A 22,798-nucleotide genomic window follows, 5' to 3' on the forward strand; every position below is an offset into this window, starting at 1 on the left:
CTGCATATCTTTGTCTTTATTTAGCATTTTGCTGTTTCCTTTTTTTTCGTCCACTGTAACTCTGTCCAGCGAGGTGGTCATGCCTTGTAAAATTTGAACCGTCACGATTTTATCAGGACTATTTATCCCTGCACATACCTTAGCGGAGTCTGTCACACAATCTGCACTCCAGACAGTGCATTTACTGTATAAAACACAGTGTGTCCTTAGAGGGCCTCTCTCTGCCTCGCTTCAACTCTTCTGTTACCACGCCGACCGGCAGTGTCAAGTTAGGGGATATATTTTCTTGCGGGCCTCAGGAAGCAGCGGTCTGGCCCGACCATCTCGTGGGGACATGTGTGTTTAGGTATGTGAGTGTCAGGGTTCCTACGCGTTTTGGAAAATTATGGACTTTTATTTTATTGTTTTCCAGGACTGGATTAGTACGGGAAGAAGGAAGTTGAGTAATTATGAGTTTCCAGACTATTGCTCTATCCGTTTTTCTAATTTATAAAATTAAGAATTTCCGATAATAAATAATTTTTATGAAGTTTGGAGCATGTTTCGAGCGCTGCCAAAAGGTCAGCACTAGACTCAATCTGCTGGAGGACTGTTTGCTTTGTTTGGATGTTACGCAGTAGGCAACAGAGCCATTGAGAGAGACTTCACTCCACTTTTTTACAGCAATGCCGGTTCATGGAGAGTCTCAATAGTTCCCGGAAGTTACTAGTAATGCATGGAGCTTCGGCTAAACAGACCGATGCTTTCTCGCTGGTTCCAGAAAGCTCTGAAGTTTGCACTCCCTATTTGAACATGCTTGACACGTATTAACATTTAGATAATGAACCTGACTAAACAGGCGATTTTTATCCAATAATAATGCTAATAAACTACAAAATTTTAAAACGATACAAAAACAAGACCAGACCTTCACTACTTCATCCTAAACTGCATGGCTTTGACTTAGGTGCGTTTGTAGGTTGTCGTAAGCCTATTAAAACAACAAAATTATCTGCAAATATTTCAAAAGCATCAATGAATTCTTGTTCTTTAATTCTCTTTCTATATTGTTTTAACATTTTTTTAGCAAAAAAACACGCGTCTGCAACTTTTGTAATTTGATGTCTATGTTTGTATCTGCACAAAAAGTCAAAGGAATTGTGTTTGTCATTCCAAACCTAAATTCTTTTTAAAGATTGACTGTATTTCAATCTGGTAATATATGTATAAAAATATAAATTGGCCATGTGTTTACTTATCACTGATAAACATAAAAAGACTTCTAACTTGTACTCAATTGTTCTAAATTGCACAGATGTATACAATTTCCCTTTTTTTTCAGTATTTCTTAAATCCTTCATACGTATTGAACGTTGTCAAATTTTGCCAGAACCCGATTTCATGGATTTTGTTGTCTTTTCATGTTCATTCATGAATTATACTTCACCAATCCTTCTGTTGTTGTGTGTTGAAGGTTTACAGTTATTTAAATTAAAAAATTATAAACACTGTTCACAATTCAAATTATAAAATGTTGTGTATTGAACATGTCTTGGTTTGGTGTTAATTCATTTGTAAGAGGTAAAGCTATAACAGTCCACAAATTATTTGGCAAATATCATAATATACACGTAAACAGGTCGATTTTTAAAACCATCATTTTTACATGTCAAAAATGGTCTGAAAATCTTCAGGGAAGTCTGTATGTTTGAGTCAGGAAAGTATGGAATTTCGAAATGCACTCAATTTAACTGCACCAGTCCATTTTCTATAGACATTTTTTTTGTTAAAAGTTACACTTACTCGATTTAAATACATTTCATCACATTCTAGTTCTAAGTTGAATTCCAATTCGAGTCACAACTCGGCATCTTGTTTGGTACTTTAATACAAATTTAGAATGTTAAATACTTTGTCAATTAAATTTGAAATGGTGCACAAAATTGTCACCCAGCGTTTTAGGATTTTTTTCTATTTATAGAAATATAGTGATCTGACACAGAGTCTTCAGCATCCGGTCAATAAAAATGGATTTAGATCATGCGGAAAAAGTGAAATCCATTTTTTGTAATCAAGCGTGGCAATACACAAAGTAATGCTAATTCATGCTAATGTACAGTATACTCACTGTGAGCGATAACAAAGATTTCTTTCTGATCTTTGCTTTTAAATGTTGACAACAACTGAATTCCATCAGATCTGTGAATGATTGGACTTACTAATTGTACTGTCGGAGTGTTTACAAGCTCATTAGGGCATAGCTCAGGTGCGTTTATAGGGTTAGTTTCAACAGCCAGCTTGATCAATAACCTTCTGGTGTAGTACAGCGGTGATCAATTTTATAGTATTGACCGTGTTTCATTGTTATGCTTTTCTGGGTGTGTGTGTGTAACAGAACAAGGGTCTATTAGAGCACAAATATCAACATACTGTAGCTTGAATGCTAGGCAGGATTTTTGATATTCCGGGTGTGTATTTGAACGTGTATGCGAGCGTACACGTATGTTTGTGTTTTTGTGAATGTGTGTTTTCTGTAAACATTGCCAGGCTGGCAGTAGATCTGTGCCATATCTCTGCTGTGAGGAGAGGCTGGTACCTGGCATGGGGGCGCTGATTACTCTTATTAAAGCCGAAGAAGTGGGACGCGTTCCAAAGCCTACCGAGCGGGCCGCTTCACTCCACTCACCCACACCGGCCCGCGAGCGGAGCGGGGATGAAGCCAACCACCAGACGGAACCCCACTAACCTGCCATCTCGCTGCCACGGGCTCTGGGGGTGATTGTTGTAACAGTTGTCAGTTATTTAACCAATTAATGTATTTTTCTCTTGATCCCGCATATGGTATGCTACAGTATGTATCCATCCCTAGGTATTACGGGCATAAAAACATTCAGAAAAGGAATGGATCAGTTTTAAAGGAACACCAACGGTGTGTTCTGTCAACATTTAGATGCATATCAGGAGAAACAGATCACAGTCGCTGTAGTCTTCAACGATACTTAATCTGAATTGTTACATTTGAAATGCATATGTGCTAAACATTTGTTTAGCTAAAGATAAATTAAAACACCCTGTAGTGCAACACAACACAACTGAGCGTGTTAAAAAACCTGTCAGAAGTGTTTTTTCCGTTCTTTCGCATTCTTTGAGCGTTTCTGAACGTTACAGTATGACTGTATAATCGTTCAGTAAAAGCCAGCGCAGATTGCCTTCCAGAGAAGATATTAAACATAATTGCAAACTAATTAGTACAAGGATGGCTTGGCACCTCAGTATTGTGTGAGCTACTCATGTGTCTTTACAACATGCTTTTACGTTTTACTATAATTAGGGATGTGTGATTTATGCATGGCTGGGGTGTACTTTGTAACAATTATTAATAGAACAGTATAGGTTGCGTTAGCAATTAATGCACAAATAAAAACCAAATGCAACGTGATTGAAACATTTGTGTGGAACATCGGTAACGGTACAGTAGTCGTGTGTTCGCGTACTGGAACACAGTCAGTGCTAGAAATTCAAAAGCATCCCTAATTTAGCCAAAGACAATTTGCCTATCTTCATTTTTTTATCCGAATATCTAATATTCCACTTAGAACAGCATGTCGCACTGTCTTTTGTTTTCCGTTTTTGTTGCAGCTAAGCTACATGGTGTTACGTCTAGCCATGTTACAGTACCGAGGGTCTATTACGCGGTGCTCTGCAGTCTCATTAGAGCACAGCCCAGTCTCACGGTTGGAGGCTGACCTGCATGAATCCCCATCTTGTTCTGGAGGGATTAATTCTGCACGACACTGTTCAGCCTTCCCTCACGCGCCTTAATGAGTTCAGCATGGACCTCACAGCATCTCCTTAATTTCACCTAATTGAGCAGTCGTTAGCGGCCATGTGCCCCAGCTCTGGCGTGTAAGTACGAGCGCGAATGTTCGCGTATCGGATGGTCTGGCACAGTTAGCGCAGGGAAGCCGTGGTGTGGTGAGATCATTCATGTGCCCTCGCCTCTCCGTGTTGATCATTTTTGATGAGTTTCTGTTAGGGAGTTAAAGCACTGGGGGTGCCGCTGAGCTCTGTGATGTCATATAGTGGAGAAACAACGAGGCCTAGAATCAGTTTGAGTAAGAAGCTTCATGTAAGGCAGATGAAATCGGAAATAGATGAATTAGTTGGTGACACTTTATTTTGATGGTTCACTTTAGATATTTTACAAATTGTAAGGAACTTTGCAATCTTTCGTCAGCTGCCAGTCAGTAGAGGATTTATAGACAGTCTTTCTAATGTATTTTATAATGATTATCCCTCAAACAACATTTTGCTGACTAATTTAACACTATACACACTTTTAACCAGGGGGCGGAGCCAGGACGTTCTTCTTGGGATGCTAACAGTTTGGAGAATGGGCTAATAAAATTATTAAATGAATAAATGCCTTAGCTAGACTATATGCAATGTTGTCGTTCAAATACAGATCAGCTTCTTAAAAATATTGTTGTAATGCATTAGCCTACTCTTCTCCCATGGGTGCACTTAGTAATAGTTTTTCTTAATTAATTAAGATTTTGTGACCATTTTAGAACAAGCTTACATTATAGTATTCCATACTCTTCTGTTCTTTATTTAAATAGAATTCGCTGAAAAACATGCTTATTTCAGCAAGGACCAACATGTTCCCGTAAGGTGCAGATTAATCACGACGTTGAATATATTCCCAATTGGCCCAAACTCCATACGCTGTTGTAGCTTTACAATTCTGTAACTTTAACGTAAACGTAGATAGCACCAGGCTCACTTACAAAGACAACACAGCATCTGATTTGCCACGCGGGCATAACAATCTGCTTTACCTGCTCTTGAGTTGCTCTCTGCGGTAAGATGGAGAGATGAGTTTGCTGAATCGCTGCTATCCAAAGTCACATTTTCTTACACTAAAGTACTGGAAAGGTTTGACTGGGCAGCCAACCACAAACTCACAGTCTTGATAACAGATGCCAATCAAACATTATCCAGAAATATGTATATATATATTTTCTTGAGTTCTGATGTCATTAGCTTGTTTGTATGTCTATTAAAATCAATAAAGTAATAATGTTTTAAGAATAAATATTTCTATAAAATATCAGTGGGACTATTAATCATTGGTGGGAGAGACAATATGCCAGTCTCAAATAGCATGGGAAAAATTTTAGTAACCGCTAAAAATACAATGGATGGGTAAATATTACAGATTGTTTTTAATGCAAAAAATAATTAGGATGTTAAGTAAAGATCATGTTCCATGAAGATATTTTATAATTTCCTGCTGGGAATGTATAAAAACTTTATTTTTGTGAGTGGATGGCCTGCTACAGTGCCTACATTTACTTCATAGGAGATTTTCTCAATATTTTGCTTTTTTTGCACCCTCAGATGGAAGCCTTGTAAACAGTTGTTATTCCGCCAGATAGTGCCATATCCTAACAAACCATATATCATTAGAAATCTTATTTATTCAGCTTTCAGATTATGTAAAAATCTCAAAATCTCAAAATTGACCCTTAAGACTGGTTTTGTCGTCATGGTCACATATGGGAATCTCAATTGTTGCTGCCGATTCTTGAGATAGTTCAACATTGAAAATTTTGTCATCGTTTACTCGCCCTCTTGTGATTTCAAACCTGTATGACTTTCTTTCTTTCGCAGAACACAATAGAAGATAGATCTTAACTGTATAGGTTCAGCACCCAAAAAATAATAAAATGTTTGTTTTTAGGTGAACCATCCCTTTAAGTCGCTTATTGACTGCTTATCAAAACTGTTAATATAGTCACATTCAGTAGTTACAGTATTACTTCAATCATTTGGTTTTCGAGGAAAGCTGAAATACAAAAAATAAGAGTACGTGTTTGGATTTTGTCGATTGATATTTAAAATGAAATATGACAGAGTGCAATCCTACTGAAAGACAGAGACTGTATGGGAGACAAGTAAATCTTCACATTTGTGTGAACATGAATTACTGTAACTGAAGTTTGGCATCTTAACATTTGTATTTGCCAAGAATCAAACGCAAGCCTTGTGTTATAAATAAAACAATCATATTTATAACTGTGCATTTAAAAATTCCCCAAAAATATATTGCTTGTAGTTTTGTAGTGATTTTGTTTCAATTGCTATTCTAGAATCTACTTGACAATTGTCCAGGCTAATTGAGGAGCGAGTTGTAAGGAGTCCCCAAAAAGGCATAGATCACAAGCCACAATCCGGCCCCAACGTCATGGTCCAACATACTAATGTGTAGACAACTGGTTTGTAGAACAAACTAAAGATCGGGGTGAAGAGATATACTTTTATGCAAATGTGAGGGAAATATGGCCATCCAGAATCTCTATGAAAACGGCCTTTTGTGATAACAATCATTCCTCTGATTGTTGTGAGAAAGCGGCCCTCAGAAAAGGGTATCAGAATAATCGCCAGTGGAGATACAGTGAAAGCTATATCATAACCTCAGCAGGTGTCTGATTAATGCATACGGTGTGAAAGGACTCGGTGAGCTTCTCTCAAGGTTAGACCAACTCCCTGAGAGGGAAAACATTTTCAGTTGAATCAAAAAAACAATGCTGCATTGTTTGACATCTGAATCATGGTCATTCAAACCACTCTACTGCCCACACATGTACAATATACACACACGGCCCCTAGCTGTTTCTGTGTTTCCTCTCTCAGTCCTTTATTTGTTTTTAAACATTGTTTTGTGTAAGAACTCAATTACTGTAACAGTGTGTCGTTCTTTTGAACATCCCTTTAAACTCATCAATTACACAATCTACTGCCTTAAACACTAAGTGCCACTTTCACCTATCATTTCACTTACCTTTCATTTGCTGTTTCCGGTGTCACCTTTTCACTTCTATGTTCTTGCTACCTAGTCGCCCACCCACCCCCCTCCAAGTATTTGTGAGGCTGTTTTTGTCCATCAGTCTTTTCTGCCCAGTTGTGAGGTAAATGATTACTCGTGTGACTGCTGTAACTATCACAGCAAATCGCCCTGTCATTTCTTCCATTGCCAGCACTGTTTATAGCCTTCTTTTGATGATGTCTTCACTGCCAGGCCACTTTCTCTTTTTCTGTCTATTTTATTCTCTATCTATATATCTGTCTTTGTCATCGGTCCCTTCAACCCCTCTTTACTGCGAACAAATATTTACAATCAAATACAAAGTTCTGAGCAAATTGTCTAGGCTCAGACTGGGGCAAAATGTGAGAAATGGCCATATATATAAAATGTATAAAATTCAAAACCTTATGTCCATTCTAAGTACATGTACATGGTCAGTTAATATCAGAAATAAATAGCTATGGGGGGGCACGGTGGCTTAGTGGTTAGCACGTTCGCCTCACACCTCCAGAGTTGGGGGTTCGATTCCCGCTTCCGACTTGTGTGTGTGGAGTTTGCATGTTCTCCCCGTGCCTCGGGGGTTTCCTCCGGGTACTCCGGTTTCCTCCCCTGGTCCAAAGACATGCATGGTAGGTTGATTGGCATCTCTGGAAAAAATTGTCCGTAGGGTGTGAGTGAATGAGTGAGTGTGTGTGCCCTGCGATGGGTTGGCACTCCATCCAGGGTGTTTCCTGCCTTGATGCCCGATGACTCCTGAGATAGGTGCAGGCTCCCCGTGACCCGAGGTAGTTCGGATAAGCGGTAGAAAATGGATGGAAATAGCTATGGTTGTATTATTTGCTTCACTGAAATTAATGTTTATCTGAGATGTAGATAAAAAACACATACAGAACACCTTTTTATTTTTAATATTGTTACTGTCTTTCCCAAACCTTGGATTTCCAACTTTTCCAACAATAACTTATTAATACTTTTTATTGGTTAGATATTATCATCCTAATAATAATGACTAATGGCAAAAATAAAATATGGAGATACAAGGTTTCAGAACGACATGTTTGTTATTTAGTTTATACATTTTTATATGCATATACATTTATTTTATTTTAAACCAGTTAAATAGTTTATAGTCTGACTTTATTTTTTTTCAGAACATTAGTCAACAACCTCAGCACAAAAGGTGTGTCATAAGGAATCCCCCAGAATAATTGTAACAGTTTCTTAGCTCTGTATTTTGTCATTTACAGACTAACTGACAGATCATCATTTCAAGTGATTTAACTCTATCCCACTGGAAATCCAAAGTAGTGATGTCTTTAGTGGGTGAGTTGTTTACATTATAATCAGTACATTTTCATAATTTTGACCTATTCAACCGAAATGCATAATAAGGGCCGGTTATGGTTTAACTTTAAACCAAAAGTGTAGCCTCTGCTTATTTGTTTACGAGACTGTTAGCATTTTTAGCTCTAAATTTCTGTATCGACAAAGTTCTGCAAGTAACTATGAAGAACACAGAGTGAGGATTTGATGCAGAAGTAAAAACATTTAATCAAACATTGCAAGTAAAATCTGGGCTTGAGAAATTAAAATCCAAAGACATGCAAAGTTGTCAACTCTTAGAACTCAGGTGTGTTTTAACAACTTTTACATCATGAAAAGTACGTCTTTAGATGATTATTGAAGATTCAGATTTAAAAATGTTGAAATCCTTATCTTTACATGCACCATGAACTATATAACTCATTGTTGAAGACAAATCTTAATGTTTCTGTAGTACATATTTATTACATTTTTTTCATTTTAAATGATGTGTCCTAATGTATATTTTATCTTATTTTGCCTTTACATGTTGAGGGTTTAAAACTAACAGTGTGGTGTCAGTCAGAAATGTTCATAAATGAATAAATGTGCTAAAAGTTGATTTAGATAAGGTACTAGATTAAACAACTAATCATCGACAGTAACTGTCAAACTTGCACTGTCCAGACATTTTGCACATGTTTAATATTAGATTAAAATGAGAAGTAGTGTGCATCAACATATGTTTTGAACATGAATTAGCTGAAGCTATAAATGCCTTGCAGAGATGTGTGGCAATGGATGATGACACTTGAGCTCCCTATGGGGGGATGAGGATGAGACTGTTGACTGTCGCGCCCCACACGGCCTCGCTTTCCTCCGCCGACTCCCCCTCTCAACCCCCCATCGTCCCAATCAGGTCCTCGCTCACCACTGCAGGGACTATAAATAGAACCTCCCACAGCTCCAAGGACATGCAGATTTACCAAGAGTCACATGATTTTTACTGGAGAAGGAAGGAAGGAAGGCAATAAAATGGAAGAGAAGATTTCTTTGAGAGGAGAGTACAGAAGAGACAGTCTTTAAAGACAGCATGTTAAAAGACTAAAGATTTCAAGAGGCTGGTACATAACACAAAAAGAGAATCAGGAATATAATTGTACCCCCTTTATACTTTCATCTTTTCTTGAACCTCTCTCTCCCTCGCTCTCTTCCACACTCTTTCACTCCCTCTTTCCCTATGGTGTTTCTGTAGCTCAGTTGCTGGAGCATTGCAAATTTCATGGCTTTGGTTTCAAGGGAATACACTGATAATAGGTACACCTTGAACGCACTGTAAGTCTCTTTGGATGAAAGTGTCTTCCAAATGTAAAAAATATAGAAATGTTAAAACGCTAAAGGGATACATTTTCACGGGACATTGTAGATTAGTGATAAAGCCATAAATATTTGCTACATAGATATTCTACATCTTCACTGAGGTAAAAGTTCATACCAGTTGCACAGGTCATTATATGTTCACTATAGCCAAATTCGGTCTTAGTCTGTGGTGATCATACTATCATTCGTACAATTTGACTGAAACCATGCATTACGTTGGTGTTCCTTAAAGGACTATTTAAATCAGGTTTACCAGCGTTTCTTGAGTGTTGAAGGAGTAGTTCACTTTCAAAATAAATGTTCATGATAATTTACACACCCCCATGTCATCCAAGATGTTTATGCATTTGTTTCTTTAGTCGAAAAGAAATTAAGGTTTTTGATAAAAACATTCAAGGAATTTTTCCATATAGTGGGCTTCAATGGAGTCCAAACGGTTGAAGGTCAGAATTACAGTTTCAGTGCAGCTTCAAATGGCTTTAAACGATACCAGACGATGTATAAGGGTCTTATCTAGTGAAACAATCGGTAATTTTCTAAAAAAACTAAATGTATATGCTTTATAAACACAAATGCTCGCCTTCCTCTGTTCTGAGTTGCGTGTTCGTGACTTCACAAAATATGTTATTACGTTGAAAAGGTTACGTTGACGTAGACGGAAGCATTGAGTCAGTGTTTACAATTTGAACTTGCAAGTTTTCAACGTAATTACGTATTACGTGAAGTCATAAACGTGCATCGCCGAACAGAGCAAGGCGAGCATTTGTGTTTATAAAGCATATAAATTATTTTTGGGGGGGGAATTATCGGTTGTTCCGCTAGATAAGACCCTTATTCATCATCTGGTATCGTTTAAAGCCCTTTGAAGCTGACCTGACACTGTAATTTTGACCTACAACCGTTTAGAGTCCATTGGACTCCACTGTATGGAGAAAAATCGTGGAATGTTTTCATCAAAAACCTTAATTTCTTTTCGACTAAAGAAACAAATACATAAACATCTTGAAAGAGACATTGGGTCGAGTAAATTATCAAGAAAATGTAATGTGAAAGTGAAATATTCCTTTAATCTTCTCCTTTCTATAGAAACTACCAGACACTCCAGCTTCGCTGGAGCAAAAAGATGAAATCACCATCACGGTGCCCACTCTGAATGCACAGAGAGATGCAAAGAAAGTCCAACCCTCTCAGAAGGAGCAAAGAGAAGGATGAAAGAAGGTTCCTCCCAGCCATCAACTTGTGTACCAGAGGAGATAGCAGCAGCCCCGTGCTTCTGCAGACACTCTATCTCAATCAGAAGACTAATACAGCAGCCACAACACATCTGCACACACACTCATAAATCTACACACCCTCACAACTGCGGTGTGTGTTCTATCACACAAACTCAGCAAGAACACTTGCTTACATGTTGGTTCCAAGTCATCTGGGCATGACATGAATTATAACATCTCGCCTCGTGTCTCTGAAAACTCAGAAGTTCCACAGATGACAAAAAAACAGCCTGGCTGTGTCAGCAACATGGATGAATAACTGAATTGTCGGATAATCTGGACACCTATTGGATTGAACTCATCAGGAAGATGCGGTGATGTCAGATTCTCGCTTTCATGTTGCATTAGCATATTCACATGTCATGTGTTCTTCTGTGCAGGTGATGCTTATTTATGCAAAGATCACATCACTCCGTGGATTCTCTGTGAAAAGAAGGCTTTGTAGAAAAGCCAAAGTGATTGTTGTGTTTGTATGATTTCAGTTAGGTGCAGCTCTGCCTCTAAACATTTAGACGGATATAGTGAAGCGCTTTCTATCTCCACACCCAGAAGCAAGGAGGGACTCACAATCACACACTTAATTTTCATTCCATTTAGGATTTTGCCAGACTCTTTCTTGCTGCAAGTGCAAATATATTGTGTCTGTGACCATTTGTGTAAAGTGACTGGTAATATTATTGTGGTGCTATTCAGAATACAAACCAACGATTCTTAAAGGGGTTTGTACCTCAAAAGGCGCTTAAACAATTTCTAGAGGATTCTTGGAAAGATTTCAATTTTTCCTTTGAAAAACAGAAATCGTGATTTAAACGTTATGGTTGTAAGGAGTTGAAAATAATGATTTTTCTCAATTTTCCTGGGAAAAAATACAAGCATTTGTCAATTTGTGTGAATGAAAGTTGCACAAATTGTGGGAAATGTTTTATTTTTATTCATCGACTATTATATATTAAATATTTTTCAATAAATGATACTTAGAAAGTTGCTCAACAGTATTTCTGCCTCTCGAAACTTGATGCAAGACAATCAAGCTAGGGTGTCTTATTAAAGAGAAATGAAGCTGCATGTCTGTTTTCCATTGTTTTTAGATTAAAAGTGAGTCATTATAATAATGGCCATCCCACTTAAACTAATGGCAATAGAAGTTAAAAGGACCACATTTCAGGTTTTGTGGTTCTATAAGGAACTAATTGAGCCTTACTGATGGTGGAGCTTCAAAATGTGCTGGTCATCCTTCACAGTGATTCCGGTAAAGCTGGTTGAAAACGGAAATCTTGTATGACATACAAGCAACGATGTCCTATCAACACTTTATTAACGTACTTGATGCAGACGCTGAAAAAATCTGATGTTAAGCAAGACAAAACGTTCCCTGTTTCCTTGTTTTTAACCAGAGGGGGAGGCAAAAAAGTGTGTGTGTGTGAGACACAAAGAAAGACAGACAGACACAAAGGCATGTCATGAATAAGGGGTCATCACCATCGCTGCCTCCTCCGGATCTGGGGCTCGTCTTTTAATGAATGTCATTTTCCTGAATGAACCATCCCGATTGTTGGATAATGGTGTCCTCAACAATAACATTTAACCAATGTCCTCTATCTTTGGGCTTGCTCATTTTGGTCACGGTGGGAGGCAGTAATTGATTGTATAGTTCTGATCAGGCATAAACAGAGCACAGTCTTCTTTATGCCGGTAGATTAGATCACATCAAACAGCCTGCCATTACCAGCTCGCATTCACCACGCACTGTACCACAAAACTAGAGGCCAAAGTTTTTATCGAGCCTTTCATATGACCCCATGCTCTGCCTCCTTGCATGTTTGCTTTCCTTCTGAAGATTGTCATCGGCATATATTCACACTGCTCTCAGACTTTGTGCATTCTTTTAAAAATAGAGACACACTCATAAACCTTATATAGTTATAGAATTATTGTAGAGCCACACATTTGAATACTGAAGACAAATGTTCTCTTAAATTTACAGACCACTGGACCTAAATGCAATAAATATAGACGCTTTGTGACATATGAATTAGTTGACTCACTAATATAGATTACATGTCACTTCAGCTACAGTATACATTTACAATAATTTTGTAATTTATAAAACTGTTAAGGTCCTCCGTGCAGCCATGGTCAATGCGACTATCATTAGCTTGTTTTGTACATTTCTGGTATTCTTTTTTCTTCCATTTATTTTAGTTTGTTAGTGGTAAATAGGCCTTTGGTATAGAACCCAAGTGCCGTTTTTTTCTAAGGTTAAAGGATCAATCCCAGCTAAGGCTGCTAGCATTTGTTTACCGTCACAACCTGATGTTCCAGAATTTTATTTTTGAGGGGGCCTATATGTATCATGTATACATATCATTTGTATAGCCATTCCATTAGGTTCATCTATTACTAAAATGATACCTATTCAGTATATCACAGCACAATTCACTGTTTTTAGCAAACATAGCAAACATAGCCTAGCAGTTCTTAATCCTGGTCCTTGCGACCCCCGGCTCTGCACATTTTGCATCTCTCTCTTGTTTAACACACCTGATTTAAATCACCACCTCGTTAGAAGAGCACTCTATCGAATTAACTGTGTTCCAATTGACGTGGTCCCTACAGTGTTCGCCACTCTCTACTGCCTGCACACAGGAAATAAGCTGAAGTTTACTTAACTTCAGAACACGAATTTGCCTTAAGGGTTACAGTTGAAAGAAAAAGTATGTGAACCCTTTAGGCTTACTTGGATTTCTTCATAAATTGGTCATAAAATGTGTTCTGATCTTCATCTAAGTCACAACAATAGAGAAACACAGTCTGCTTAAACTAATACCGCACAAATATTATACATTTTCATGTTTTTATTGAACACAACATGTAAACATTCATAGTGCAGGGTGGAAAAAGTATGTGAAACCCTAGGCTAATGACTTCTCCAAGAGCTAATTGGAGCCATGAGTCAGCCAACCTGGGGTCCAATCAATGTGATGAGATTGGATGTGTTGATTAAAGCTGGCCTGTCCAATAAAAAACACACACCAGTTTTGAGTGCTGTTCTGAAGAAGCGTTGTCTGATGTGAACCATGCCTCGCACAAAAGACCTCTGAGAAGACCTACGATCAAGAATTGTTGACTTACATAAAGCTGGAAAGGGCTACAAAAGTATATCTAAAAGCCTTGATGTCCATGTGTCCACGGTAAGACAGATTGTCTGCAAATGGAGAAAGTTCAGCACTGTTGCTACACTCCCTAGGCGTGGTCATCCTGTAAAGATGACTGCAAGAGCACAGCGCAGAATGCTCAATGAGGTGAAGAAGAATCCTAGAGTGTCAGCTAAACACTTACAGAAATCTCTGGCACATGCTAACATTTTTGTTGACAAATCTACAATAAGGAAAACATTAAACAAGAATGGACTTCATGGGAGGACACCACGGAGGAAGCCACTGATGTCCCAAAAAAACATTGCAGCACGTTTGAAGTTTGCAAAAGAGCACCTGGATGTTCCACAGCACTACTGGCAAAACATTCTGTGGACAGATGAAACCAAAATTGAGTTGTTTGGAAAGAACACACAACGCTATGTGTGGAGAACAAAAGGCACAGCACACCAACATCAAAACCTCTTCCCAACGGTAAAATTAGGTGGAGGGGGCATCATGGTTTGGGGCTGCTTTGCTGCCTCAGGCCCTGGACGGATCGTACTGTCATCGATGGAAAAATGAATTCCAAAGTTTCAAGACATTTTGCAGGAAAACTTAAGACCATCTGTCCGCCAACTGAAGCTTAACAGAGGATGGACGATGAAACAGGACATAGACCCAAAGCATAGAAGTAAATCAACAACAGAATGGCTTCAACAGAAGAAAATACGCCTTCTGGAGTGGCCCAGTCAGAGTCCTGACCTCAACCCGATTGAGATGCTGTGGCATGACCTCAAGAGAGCGATTAACACCAGACATCCCAAGAATATTGCTGAACTGAAACACTTTTGTAAAGAAGAATGGTTCAAAATTTCTCCTGACCATTGTGCAGGTCTGATCTGCAACTATAGGAAACGTTTGGTTGAGGTTATTGCTGCCAAAGGAGGGTCAACCAGTTATTAAACCCAAAGGTTCACATACTTTTTCCACCCTGCACTATGAATGTTTACATGTTGTGTTCAATAAAAAACATGAAAACGTGTAATGTTTGTGCGGTATTAGTTTAAGCAGACTGTGTTTCTCTATTGTTGTGACTTAGATGAAGATCAGAACACATTTTATGACCTATTTATGAAGAAATCCAAGTAAGCCCAAAGGGTTCACATACTTTTTCTTTCAACTGTATTTGACTGCATAGTGAGATTTCCAGAGTTGTCATGCTACGAGCACTTCAATGCCCTTTAAAAGAAATATATATGCTTCTTTTGAACGTGAATCATGGCAGAATATCTGGTTATGTCTACTTCCCAAGGGTCTTATGGGTGAATTGACCCTTCGCAAAGCATGGTCCCTTATGCTATGTCCGACATCAGCCAAAGCACTCCAACTGCACTAAAGTATATTTATTGTGAAATAATCATTTCTTGAAATGGCTTTCACACAAAAGCAATAAGAACATCGGCAATATGCATTTGAAGTATATCCAGGATGTAAAAGTCTTGGAATAAAGTAAACAAAATAAAGATTGAGCTGAATGAGCAGTTTGTGAAAACGTGTAAACACCCTTCAATTTGTAGAATTTGCAACGCAAGGTTTAAGATTACATTTATAGTGTTATTAAATTAAACAATTTTAATTCTTAATTAAAGTCTCATCAACACACAGTAATACTTTTTTGGTTTGTAGGAGAATTATGTTTTTTTTATTGATCTACAACAAATGACACTAAATTGATGTTGTCAATCCACAACTTAAAATCTGTTTTTTTCTTAACCATAAATGGTGTCATGATTCTGCCGCATAATGTTTCTCTTGGTCTAGTGTTGGGATACATAAGGTCATAAATAAATCGTGATAAACAGTGTTAAATACCTCAAAATATTGTTTTGGCTCAAGACCATCTGACATGCTTGAGAATGCTGAAGTTGAATTAAAAATTCCACCTTCCACCATGACAATGACTTAAAGCACTTTCAAGACAACTAAAATATCACTTGGTCTTGTAATATTTTATATTGACTTTTTTGTTTGCAATGTCACCTCAAAGATTAGAAAACACATCCAAGTTGTTTTGTTCTTAACATATAACACAAAATACTCTATAACAACCTAAGCCATCACAGACAAGTTTACTATTCAACATCCACCGACCACTTTATTCCTCCTCAACCTCCCTCATCTGACGGCTCTTTAAAGATTTATAAAGTCCAATCTCCACATGCCTGCTGCATATCACTTCATTTAAAACCGGTCCACCCTCTTTCTGCTGACTGTGTATTATTCAGCAAGGCTGGGTAAATCTAATATAAAGCCTTTATTGATCCTCGGGCCCTTAATCACTTTGATTTTTGCCCCTGTTTTGAGTGACCTCTGCAAAGCGTCCGGCCTTTGGGGTTTGGGCAGGAGATGAGACCTCTAGCTCTGCATGTCTGACCGTCAGTTTTCTGCAGATATGCGAATATTTATGAAAAATGTCATATACAATCATACTGCATATATTTATGTATTTTTTATATCCTATACATTTGAATATCCATTTAAGTGTGTGTGTGTGTGTGTGTGTGTGTGTGTGTGTGTGTGTGTGTGTGTGTGTGCGCGCCTGTGTAACTATGTGGGTTTATTTTCCAGTAGGTACAGTGTGTAGTTATTCTTAAGAGGGGGTGTTCTGCTGCACAATCTAGTTGGGCCCCTGTGTATTGAAAATGAACTGTGTCACTTGGTAAACAATCCTAATTAAGAGCATCATTGTAAGACTCCCTCTGACCCACACTCTCTTACTGTTTGTTTGTTGTTATTGTTCATGCTAATTAGCTCTAATCTCTGTCTCCCTCTCTTTCTCTATCACTGGTACTCTCCTTCTCTCTTTCCCAGTGTGATGTGTAATTCTTACCACTGTTCTCAGTGTGCGACTATGTGTGTTTGTAGGGGTGATAGGACACAATAGGACTCAACAGGGGGAAGGACTCTGTATGTGTGTATGTGTCATGTTGGAGGTCTTCTCCATCCATTGTCTTGCTGTACAATGATTGGCCTCACAAGTGAACAGCCATTAATAAGCCAGCGATATGTGTAATAGCACTCTGCGGTAATTGTTCTGCAGAGAGAGAACGAGAGAGAGAGAGAGAGAGAGAGAGGGAGAGAGAGAGACATGTCTCATCCCCGCACCCCCATGCCCCCCACTGGGACTCCCTCGTCATATCTCTGACACTAGGAACATGTTAACTAATAGCTAATTAAAACACATTATTAATGAATAGCCAATGTAGTGAGATACGGCGAGTGGCTGAATTAAAACATATCCTCTCGTCCTTGACAACAGCAACCTGAGGAATGCGTCAGGGCCACAGCGCCGGGCTCTTACCTTCAGCCCCAACTGAGGGGAAATTATTCAGCATGGTTGTTGGTTAAAGCCCAAGTTCTCCATCATTGTGCATTTTATTGAATTATCTAATCATGTCACAATTATTTGTCATAATAACTGTAAAAGATGTGTTGTGGCTGGAGGTGGGCTGTGTTTGTCTTTGTAGTTGACCATTGAAGCCTGTCTGTGTGGCCTGTTGCACTGAGACGAGATTTAGGATATAGAGGAAGATGAGGTCAACCTTTGGGGTCAGGATCAGCCAATAAAATCCAGCATTAAAGTCCAGGAAATAGAACTACAGCTCTCTTCCTGTGAGTTAGTGAATGTGCCTGTGAGTATAGCAGGTCTTTCATGCCCTGGTGAATGTCCAGTGAAGCCCGTCTTTTTTGAGAGGGCTTCTGTGTTCTTTTTTAGAGAATGATACATTTAAACAGGCATCTGTAACTTTGCATTTCACAGTTTATTCTCAGTATATAATGTTAAAGATGCTTAATACACAGTTATAACACGGTATTGACATGATAACAACAAGATTTAATGATGACATGTAATATCTAGCCTTTTTCTAAGCCACTCTGGTGTGACAACAATGAGCTAAGAGAAACTGGTATTGTAGATGATTATTCACATCACATTTGAATGAAACAAATAATGTAATAAACTTCTCCACACGTAGCAAACAAAAACCGTAGTGATGAGCTGCCAATTCTTTTTTTAATGATTAGCAATCAATTTAGCTATATAGACCTCCTTCAGACAGTGACAAAGATTCAGTGTGTACAGTTTGAAAATTTTTAATGTGGTTTGGTCACACGAGCTAAGTGTGAACAAACCTAAATATTGTACAATATAAAACTTTTTGCTGCCTAAACATTTAAGTAAGGTCAAATCGTTTTTTCAAGTAATATAAACTTAAATTTGGCTAATTTTAAATTATTTCATTTATTTTCAAGTTACAGCAACTCGCTATTGGTCAAAAATTGCAATAGTAATATGAAAAGACTTAAATAGCCATTATGTGTATTTGCTTGTGCTTGAACAGAAGGATTTTTTTGTAGCAGTGTATGCATACACAGGGGCGTTTCCAGCATTGAAGGACATCCGGGGCTTAGCCCAGAACATTTAATGCAAATACAGGGATCACTCGAAGAGGTTTTTTTTTTTTATTACAGTCAGTAACACTTTACTTTCAGTCAAAATACATCTTTAACATTATCTTCAAGGCAGGCTAACATCCTCTCAGTGCTCAACTGAGCACAACCTTTTTTTTGGATATGAAGAGCATAACCATTGCTCAACTGAGCATGATAACATTATACATCTTTAACATTATGCTCAATACATATACACAGAGTCAACATACAACATACACTATTCACCTCTTGCTGTCTATCTGGTATGTCCTTCTATATTAGTTATATTTCTCTCTCATCACCTGCTGTAGTCTTTCTCATCACCTGCTGTAGTCTGTGTGTGTGTGTCCCTTGATTAGCTGACATAAGACGCACACACACACACACAGGACATTGGCATACAGCGCGTTCTCTTGTGTCTTGTCACGCTTGGAAGTATTTACATGAATAAGCGTGATGATCATGTAACGCTAAGCAAAATGGATATAAAAACGGACGCTGCGTTATTTGCGTTAAATATTTTTAATGCGTTAAGCTGAAAAAATGAATCGCCCGCGTTAACGCGTTAATTTGCCCAGCCCTAATTAATTTATTAAATCGATTATTGGACATTTCAGATCGATTCTGAATCGTTGCAAATGAGAATCTAGATTCTTCTGTGAATCGATTTTTTGGCACACACCCCTACTAACTTCTATCAGATGCTAGTAACATACAAGTGATGCTAGTACCCTAATAGCTAGTTAAACAAATAGACATACAGTGAAAGAAGACATCCAGATGATGATCTTTAGATTTAAAGGATTAAAAAAAATGAATTCTTACCCACTGACTTCTTTCCAAAAAATCCCCAAAGTCTCGTTTGCTTCATTTTTCCTGCCCGCTGTCTGTCGTTATTAACAACACTCTCTCAGACACTTGACTTTGCTGCTAGCTCCTCCCCTACCTGCTGCATATTCAACAGGAAGAAACGACAGCAAAGAAATGTAGCCTATACTCTAGGCTAGATTATTTTTAAGGTCTATTTTTACAGGCTGTATGCACTATGCAGTACGTGCAAAGCCAAAGCGCAAATAGGACAACTTATGATTTCGCGGGTTTACATAGGCTCAAAAAAAAAAAAAAAAGGGATTTTTTTTTTTTTTTCTCGTTCGGGAATCGGGGCTACACTCAAAACATCCGGGGCTGAAGCCCCGGCAAAATCGGCTGGCTCCGCCCCTGTGCATACAAATTTCTTCACTTTCCAAGCTTCATGTGCTCGTTTTAGGATAACATGTATGCTATTTAACCAGATCTGTTACCCAAGTTGTCATAGTAAAACATGGCAATGTGCTTTTAAAAGACACTCAGGTTTGTGTAGGGAGAGAAGAAATACAGGAGACAGCAGAAGGAGAGAAAGCGTTTAGTGACTGCTTTAACACTGCCACTCTGACCCGCTCTGTGCATATATTACTGACCGCCTTAAATGACGGGGTTAAAAGCGCAACAGCTGAGGGATGCTGGATAGTGACAACTCAGCACTTCCAGAGGACATTCCTTTAATCCTTCTTAGCCTGCCTGCTCCAGGAAAAAAGCCACAAACACACACACACACACACACACATCTCTAGACAAGACCAGATATTTATATTTCTTTGATAGATTAAAGGGATGCTCGTGCAACAACAGACTGCTACAGTAAGAGGAAGAAAGGAAGGGAGAAAGTTAACAACCGATGTAGAAAAGTTCAGAAGATCAATGGAACTATTGCTTAAATAATGTTCAATATCTTTACTCAAGAGTTGGTTGTCACCATCTTGATAATATAAATACATTAAAATATAAAATATATCTTGGTAAATATAGCATTTGTGGGGATGGTGTTGATTTCTCTGATTTGACAAGTCGGATGTCTTACTATGAGTGGTTATTTACATAAAAGAATTATGATTTGCCTGCTTAAACAATAAGACATCATTACACATGAACCGAAAGTCATTAATTAAAAACAATAACAAAGTCGGAGGCGACTGCCTTGTGGGCAAAGGATCTGACGTGACGCAGTTGCGCTTCGGATGACCAGAGTTAGAATCCCAAATTGTGGTCCTTTCCCGATTCTGCCCCCTTTGTGTCTCCCACATCTCTTTCTGTCCTCTATCCTACTGTAATGTGTAAATATAGACAAAAATAATAAATCTACAACAAAAACCCTTCACACCTTTGAAGTACTGTACTTGCAGACCCATGTTCACATGTCGCACACACAACAACACTCGTGCACACTAAGGCAGATTGATGAAGGTGTTGATCAGTAAATCCATTCCTCCCTTGCTGTGGATCCATACACCTCTGCTCAGCACTATATGCTGTACTCCTTCCACGGAGGGGTCATAGGTGACACCGTCCGTCCTCCATCCCCACAGTAATCTCTCTCTCCCCTGGGCGCTGCCGCCACAACTATATTAAATCACATCTGACACACCTGAATCTCCATCTCTTCATCCATATTTCATCTCTCTCCATTTAAATAGCGCAGCACTTTTTACCCTGATGTATTTATTAACTGCTCCCTTCAAAAGGAGAGGGTTTTTTTTGCTTGTGGGTGTGAAGATGAGAAGGTGAAATGAGGAGGGCTTGACAAATTTATGGAGTAAGAACAATGCCAGTTCATTACATTTCAAGTGTGTGTGTGTTTGGCACTTGGCAGTGTTTTTTAGGTAGGTGTTGGTGTGGATATCATTAAGTCGATAACTTCCTGAGCACCTATAACTTCAGCTCTGGTCCCTGACAGACTGCCGTGTGTGAAGTGTAAAGGTTTATAGAAGGCGAAAAAATTTGAATGTGTGCTATATCACCAGACAAGGTTTCTTGTCATAATTTTGGGAGGGTTTTTTTAAATTGCGTGTTCGCTACCTCGGGACAGCTGTGGCACTGTTTTGACATTCTATTAATAAAAAGTGGAAAATGGTAGACATGGTTTTTCATCATAACTCAAAGATGGTATTTGCTACAAATCACTTGGTATAACAGAAGTTTGTAGGTTCCCAATACAAAACAAAATAGAGAGAATGCAACCGTTATGGCTGAAGATGAGCGTATTTTGTGAAATAGAGGGAGACTACAATAGAAAGGCATTGAAAGGATCTTTGTATCTTGTCTTCTGCGCAAACCCATTAATTGATCTATAAATGAATTGAACTGTCCAGCAGTACAGCAAAACCAGGGTCAAAGCCAGTGCTATCACTGACAACCTGGTCCAGAACACTCTCAAAGAATTGATGTTTTATAATGTCCTAAAGCTAAATGTATGTTCAGTGTTGTTTATATCACACTCTCAAGTTTTTATTGCTTATTGTAAATTTTGTCATCAGTAATCACCGTGTTTAACTGACACCAACACCGTTTATTAGCATTTCAGTTAGTACTGATTGGTTGATTGGCGATTGATTTATTGGATTGACTACTTAGGATATTAATCGCTGGTCAATTTCCATTAGCGACAATCACAGACCCAAAAGAGTCCTAATGGAACACACACGATGCATTGTGTAAGAAATCCATGTGATCATGACAGTCTGTGTCTGTGTATATTTGTGATTGCGCATCTTATACTGTAGCATTCCCTATTGTTCAGGTAACCTCTTCTCATCAACTCTGACAGACTCTTCTATCCCCGATGCTATTTTCTCACTCTCTTCCCTCGCTCTCCTTCTTTCTGTCTCTGTGTCTGATCACTCTGTTCCTCTCTGTTGTTGTCAAAAACAGTCAGCAGGGGGTTCTGGGAGGAAACAGTCTCCTGCTGGCTATGTGACTCACCGGTGAAGAGAGGTCGACCAGACGAGTTGGTGTATGTGTGTGTGTGCAATAAAGATGATCAGAGGAAATAGAGGACTAACCCACCATGGCTAACACTCACAAACAAGCACAACAGTTTCCATAAAGGACTCACGTTGTGTCATTACAAAGACATGTTTGTTTTTATGGTAATATTCTGTACCCTCTAAACCTAACCTTCACACACAACTATAAGTCAAAATCAAAAACTGGTTTGTATGTTTATAAGGTTGTTTTGGGGATTGTTAGGATGTCCTCACAATTTGGACTATAATTAAAAATGAAACACAAACACATATTCAAGCAATATCCTCAGCAAGCAGACATGATGGGATATTTTACTCAAAAACATCACAATCTATTATATTGATAGACAAAGTATTTATCATATCAGGTCAGACAGATACTTTGAACAATCCTCAAACAGCGTAAAATTTTTGTTTTTATAATGTTAAGCAATGACATAATGTTGCTAAAATGTTTTTTTTAATGTTACTGCCACTATATTTGATAACGTTAAGAGAACGTTTCCTGCTAGCTGAGGTGTA

The sequence above is a fragment of the Triplophysa dalaica genome, chromosome 6, assembly GCF_015846415.1.
Source record: "Triplophysa dalaica isolate WHDGS20190420 chromosome 6, ASM1584641v1, whole genome shotgun sequence".
In the NCBI taxonomy this organism is placed as follows: Eukaryota; Metazoa; Chordata; class Actinopteri; order Cypriniformes; family Nemacheilidae; genus Triplophysa; species Triplophysa dalaica.